Raw genomic sequence first — 6,607 nt, 5'->3', positions numbered from 1 at the left:
GCCCTTTTAAAGCTCTCGGAATCGGCGGGAATGTACCAACGTCCCTCGGAGGGTGGGGAGAAGCGGGAAGCGACCTGAGAAGGGGGCTTAAAGCGGCGAGAACGTGTGCGGGTAAGGCCCACGCGGACGACCCAGGCTCTCTCGGCACCCTCGCCCTGGCGGAACGCTGTCCTCGCGGATCGCAGCGCTTGCGGTGGGCTTCGCGCAGTCTCTGCACAACCCCCCGGAGCAAGGCGCCTTTTGGCGGCGCATCCAAACCCTTCTCCCCCGCCCAGCTCCCTGAGGCTCCGCTCTGCAGCCTCGGTTCAAAACGCTTGGACGTCGACAGAAGGGGTCTGGAGAAGGGGAGGGCGATTGGGAGGAAGAAACGGGAAAGAAAGGGGATTTTCTTCTAAATGGAGCCGAGGGATTGTGAACACTTCGCAAAGGCTGAGGATGGATTGCACACCTAAGGCTGGAGAGCTACTGTTCTGCCGATTGAAACCATCGATAATGTGCTTCAAGGCTAGGTGAAAATAAATCAAAATCTTCTTTAAAAAAATTTGAATGTGTTGTACTTTAAATTACAGTTTGACAAGGGAGGCTTGTGTCTAGAGCAACCTAGTGAAACAATAGAAGGCCGGGTATCCCTCTGATTTTTAAAATAAAACAGTTCCTTAATTATTCAATGCAAAGACCTGATGTTTCCAGTAATGGGTCAAAGAAATTTAAAGCGTTCTAGTTACTTCAGTATCTCAATTTTAGGCTTGTGCTTGAAGGATAATACCACTGGCACTTGTTGGTACCAGTAATACACACAAGAAAATGCATTTCTATGTTCTGCATAGCACACAGCAAGCTTTGAGATGAACACAAATTAGGTATGAATGAAAATAAAAGTGAAGGACAGAAAAAAGTCAAGTAGAGAATCCTTCTTTCTTACTATAGATAGATTAGGGTTTATTAAAAGTCTAGACTTCTGGAAGACTGGTTTGTTTTTCCTAGATTTTGCTCCAAGGTATTTATATGTATATACATATATATGACAGAGAAGGCAATGGCACCCCACTCCAGTACTCTTGCCTGGAAAATCCCATGGGCAGAGGAGCCTGGAAGGCCCCCATCCATGGGGTCGCTGAGTCGGACAGACTGAGAGACTTCACTTTCACTTTTCACTCTCACGCATTGGAGAAGGAAATGGCAACCCACTCCAGTGTTCTTGCCTGGAGAATCCCAGGGAGGAGGGAGCTTGGTGGGCTGCGGTCTATGGGGATGCACAGAATCAGACATGGCTGAAGTGACTCAGCAGTAGCACATATGTACGAATATCTGTATATATTGTATACATGTTAGTACTCCAGAAGCCAACCTTTTGTGGTGTGTGTTGCAGAGGTGGTTAAAGAATTATAGGACAAAAAGTATTAAAAATGTGTACCCTTTTAGTCATTTGCTCAAAATTTTTTATTCTTATGTTTCCTGTTGTTGTTCAGTTGCTAAGTCCTACTCTTTGCAACCCCACGAAATGCGGCACACCAGGCTTTCCTGTCCCTCACTATCTTCCAGAGTTTGCTCAAACTCATGTCCATTGAACTGATGATGCCATCCAACCATCTCATCCTCTGTTGCCCCCTTCTCTTGCTCTCAATCCTTCCCAGCATCAGGGTCTTTTCCAATCAGTCAGTTCTTCACATCAGGTGGCCAAAGTATTGGAGCTTCAGCTTCAGCATCAGTCCTTCCAATGAATATGCAGGGTTGATTTCCTTTAGGATTGACTGGTTGGATCTCCTTGCAGTCCAGGGGACTCTCAAGAGTCTTCTCTAACACCACAGTTCTAAAGCATCAATTCTTTGGCACTCAGCCTTCTTTATGGTCCAACTTTCACATCCTTGCACAACTACTGGAAAACACACAGCTGACTATACAGACCTTTGCTGGCAAAGTGATGTCTCTTCCAAGGAGCATGCGTCTTTTAATTTCGTGGTAGCAGTCATTGTCTGCAGTGATTTGGGAGCCCAAGAAAGTAAAATCTGTCACTGTTTCCACTTTTCCCCCTTCTATTTGCCGTGAAGTGATGGGATCAGATGCCATAATCTTAGATTTTGAATGTTTAGTTTTAAGTCAGGTTTTTCGCTTTCCTCTTTCACCCTCATCAAAAGGCTCTTTACTTGCTCTTCGCTTTCTGCCATTAGAGTGGTATCATCCACATATCTGAGGTTGTTGATATTTCTCCTGGCAACCTTGATTCCAGCTTGTGCTTCATCCAGCCCAGCCTTTCACGTGATATACTCTGTATATACGTTAAATAAGCATGGTGACAATATACAGCCTTGACATACTCCTTTCCCAATTTTGAACCAGTCAGTTGTTCCATGTCATTCTGTTGCTTCTTGACTTGTATGCAGGTTTCTTGGGAGACAGGTAAGGTGGTCTGGTATTCCCATCTCCTTTAAGAATTTTCCACTTTTTGTTGTGACTTACACAGTCAAAAGCTTTAGCATAGTCAAAGAAGCAGAAATAGATTTTTTTTAAAAAATTATTCCCTTGCTTTTCCTTTGATACAACAGATGTTGGCAATTTGACCTCTGGTTCTTCTGCCTTTTCTAAATCCAGCTTGTACATCTGGAAGTTCTTGGTTCACGTACTGTTGAAGCCTACCTTGAAGGATTTTGAGGATTACCTTGCTAGCATGTGAAATGAGCACAACTGTATGGTAGTTTGAACATTCTTTGGCATTGCCTTTCCTTGGGATTGGAATGAAAATTGACCTTTTCCAGTCCTGTGGCTATTACTGAACTTCCTGTTGAGTCTCTTCATTACTGAATACCTCTTTTCAGCCATTTTAATTCACAAATATTGGGAATGAAAAACAAAAATCAAATACAAGCTTAACTTCCCTGCATTTCATAGTGGATTACACTTCCCTTAATTTTTCAGACAGTATTTTCTTTTTCTAGCTCCTCTTGACATTCAGAGACCTCAAAGATATATATATATATATATATATATATATGTATGTATGTATGTATGTATGTATGTATGTATACTCATGGCATCTGGTCCCATCACTTCATGGGAAATAGATGGGGAAACAGTAGAAACAGTGTCAGACTTTATTTTTGGGGGCTCCAAAATCACTGCAGATGGTGACTGCAGCCATGAAATTAAAAGACACTTACTCCTTGGAAGAAAAGTTATGACCAACCTAGATAGTATATTCAAAAGCAGAGATATTACTTTGCCAACTAAGGTCCATCTAGTCAAGGCTATGGTTTTTCCTGTGGTCATGTATGGATGTGAGAGTTGGACTGTGCAGAAGGCTGAGTGCCGAAGATTTGATGCTTTTGAGCTGTGGGGTTGGAGAAGACACTTAAGAGTCCCTTGGACTACAAGGAGATCCAACCAGTCCATTCTGAAGGAGACCAACCCTGGGATTTCTTTGGAAGGAATGATGCTAAAGCTGAAACTCCAGTACTTCGGACACCTCATGCGAAGAGTTGATTCATTGGAAAAGACTCTGATGCTGGGAGGGATTGGGGGCAGGAGGAGAAGGGGACGATGGAGGATGAGATGGCTGGATGGCATCACTGACTCGATGGACGTGAGTCTGAGCGAACTGCGGGAGATGGTGATGAACAGGGAGGCCTGGCATGCTGCAATTCATGGGGTCACAGAGTCAGGACATGACTGAGCGACTGGATTGAACTGAACTGAACTGAACTGATACACATAACATGTATATATAAAATATTATATGTATCTCTAATCAAAGATCTATCTATATAATATAGCTATATCCACACATTCATATTCATTGCCTCTCTAAACTCTCCCCCTAAAATCACGATTGATCCCCTCTATGTGGATGTCTCCTACATCTCCCTAATCGCACACACTGAGAGCAATCTCTAACGCCTTTTAGTACCACAAATGAAATATACGATATTTAAAACACCTTTCAAACATGCTTTTCATTTCCTGGAGGTTCTATTTCCACAATGAGGCTATCAAAGTTCAAGAACCTCATCCACCACTGCCTACTCTTCTCAACTTCATTCTCAATTCAGTTCAGTTCAGTTGCGTCCAACTCTTTCTTTTACAGCATCAGGGTCTTTTCCCATGAGTCAGTTCTGTGCATCAGGTGGCCAAAGTATTGGAGTTTCGGCTTCAGCGTCAGTCCTTTCAATGAGTATTCAGGACTGATTTCCTTTAGGATTCACTGGTTTGATCTCATTGCGTCGTTCTCAAGCCTTTTCAAGCAACAGATAACTTTTTAAAATCTCCAGAATATCTTTTAGGGTTTCCCACCTTTCTATTTCTATTGCTACTCCGCTTGTTCAAGCCTCTGCTATAATTTTGGGTGGATTATTGTGCTGGCCTTTCCCACTGTGGATCCTTTATTATACACACTAACTGTCCTTCAAACTCCAGACTGATTATGTCTCCTGGTCAGAAACTTTCAGTGACTCTACACACTAGGTGTATCAGTCTGACACTTAAAATTCTCCAAGTTTTGGTTCTACAGTACCTTTTCCATCTGTCACCTTTACTCTTCTCGTTTACCAGATGTCTTCCAGCCAGATCGTATTAGTTAGTATGTCTGGTGGTTACCAAATCCATTCTGCTTAAGCTTTTCCTTCTGCCCAGATACTAGAAAGACATTTTAATATGTCCAAATCCTACCTTAAGGTCTTGGCTCAAACGCTTTCTTCTCATGTCTCCTCTTGAACAACTAGAGCAATAATCAGTATCTTTCTTATGGTACTTACCGCCTTGGAGCAGGTATCTGTAGTTACTTATATGGATTATTTTGACAATGAGAACCTTTGGGATACACTTCACTTACATGTTATTTTTGTATCCTCTCCTCTGTGCCTAGCACACAGTGCTTTGAATATGCATGAATGGTGACCTCAGTAAAAGCATACCGGTAATGGATTAGAGGAACAACTGGTGGTTTTTTCTTTAAGGATCCTTGCGGCTGTACATTCAAATGCAGTAGACTTGTTTCTTTGCAGGCTTTTAATTTGTTTGCAAAGAACACCCATATTCTTCCACAAAGAACTGCACATTGTAATGGTAGTATCCCTCATGCCCCCTACCCCAAGTGACTGCCAGCACAGGCTCTATGGACATGAGCAGAATACCTAGACTCAGAGGTGGTAGTTCTACTGGACTGTGCATGGCCCAGGGCAATGATCATCATGTTTAAGGAAGATTTAAGGTCATGTAAGAAAGACATTGACATGTGGTAGATATCCAGAGACAGGAGCTAGAGTTATTCGAGGTTTACAATATTGACCTATCTATCCATTCAACACATATTTAAAAGCATATACTATACACCAGGTACGGCTTATAAAACTTAAGACTGCCCTCAGAAGACTTATGTTCTAAGGTTCATGGGGGTAGCTACAGCAACTACTACTACATACAGTATACATGGAGAAATGGACACATGGTACTATATACAACACACAATGGAGAAAAATTCAGCAGGGGAAAGAAGATAAAGAGAGTGGTGAGGAGGTGTCATTTTAGAGGGAGCTCAGGGGAACACTTCCTTGATGAAGTGATAACTGAGCAGGAACTGAAGGATGTTAGTGAGAAATGTGGTTGTCTGGGGGAAGTTTCCAGGTGGAGGACATGGTAAGCAGAAAGCCTTGGCATGGAAGCAAGCCCAGTGTGTGAATAACACAGATGAACACGGATGTGGGTGGCAAGCTGTAGAAATGGGGACTTTAGATCACTTAGGGCTTTTACTCAGAAACGGGAAGCCACTTGGGGATTTTGGCTACAGAGCAGATGAAGGGAAGCCAATTAGCTGGCTATTTTATTTCACATGAAAGGTCATGGTGGCCTTGGCTAGAGTCAGAGAAGAGATGAAAGATGGCTGAATTCTGAACGTGTTTTTGGTAAAGTTGCCAAGATGTGCCGACAGCCTGGAAGTGGGTTGTTAGAGAGGAATTAGTAATTTAGTTAAAGAATCGGAAGGAATGGATTTGCCTTGATTAGAGGACTGGGCAGAATTGAGGTGGGAAAGGGGAAAAGATATACTTCGTACATAGTACAATTGGGAAGAGACAGTTTTAACAGGTAGGGAGGAAGGCAGTAGGGAAGAGTTCTGTAAAGAATAGACTCAGCTCAAAATGGATAGGGTGTCACTGTAAATAACCAATGAGTTTCAGGTATATCTGCTTCGTATGAGAACATATTGGGAACCATGGGAGCTGATTTGTAAGGATTCCTCTAACTCAAGATTCTAATCATATTCATATACATACCTGTTTTATCTTTCCTTCATCAATCTCACAGAAGAAAGCAAAGGGAATTCTCTGGCAGGCCAGTGGTTAGGACTTGGCCCTCTCACTGCTGACAGCCCAGTTTCAATTCCTAGTCAGGGAACTTAGACCCCACAAGCTGAGTGGCATGACCAAAAATTAAAAAAAAAAAAAAAAAAAAAAAGGTAAATCTAATATTTGGTATCAAGTATCTATTATTTTAAAAAATCAATTTAAAATTTCAAGAATTATTTAAATTCATACCTGACAATCTACCTCCGTATTAGAAAGTTCCAGAATAGGGATCTTATGCTTTATTCCAATGCTAAGGGCATAGTAGGCACTCTATA

The sequence above is a fragment of the Capra hircus genome, chromosome 10, assembly GCF_001704415.2.
Source record: "Capra hircus breed San Clemente chromosome 10, ASM170441v1, whole genome shotgun sequence".
In the NCBI taxonomy this organism is placed as follows: Eukaryota; Metazoa; Chordata; class Mammalia; order Artiodactyla; family Bovidae; genus Capra; species Capra hircus.
This window is presented reverse-complemented; position numbering follows the sequence as displayed.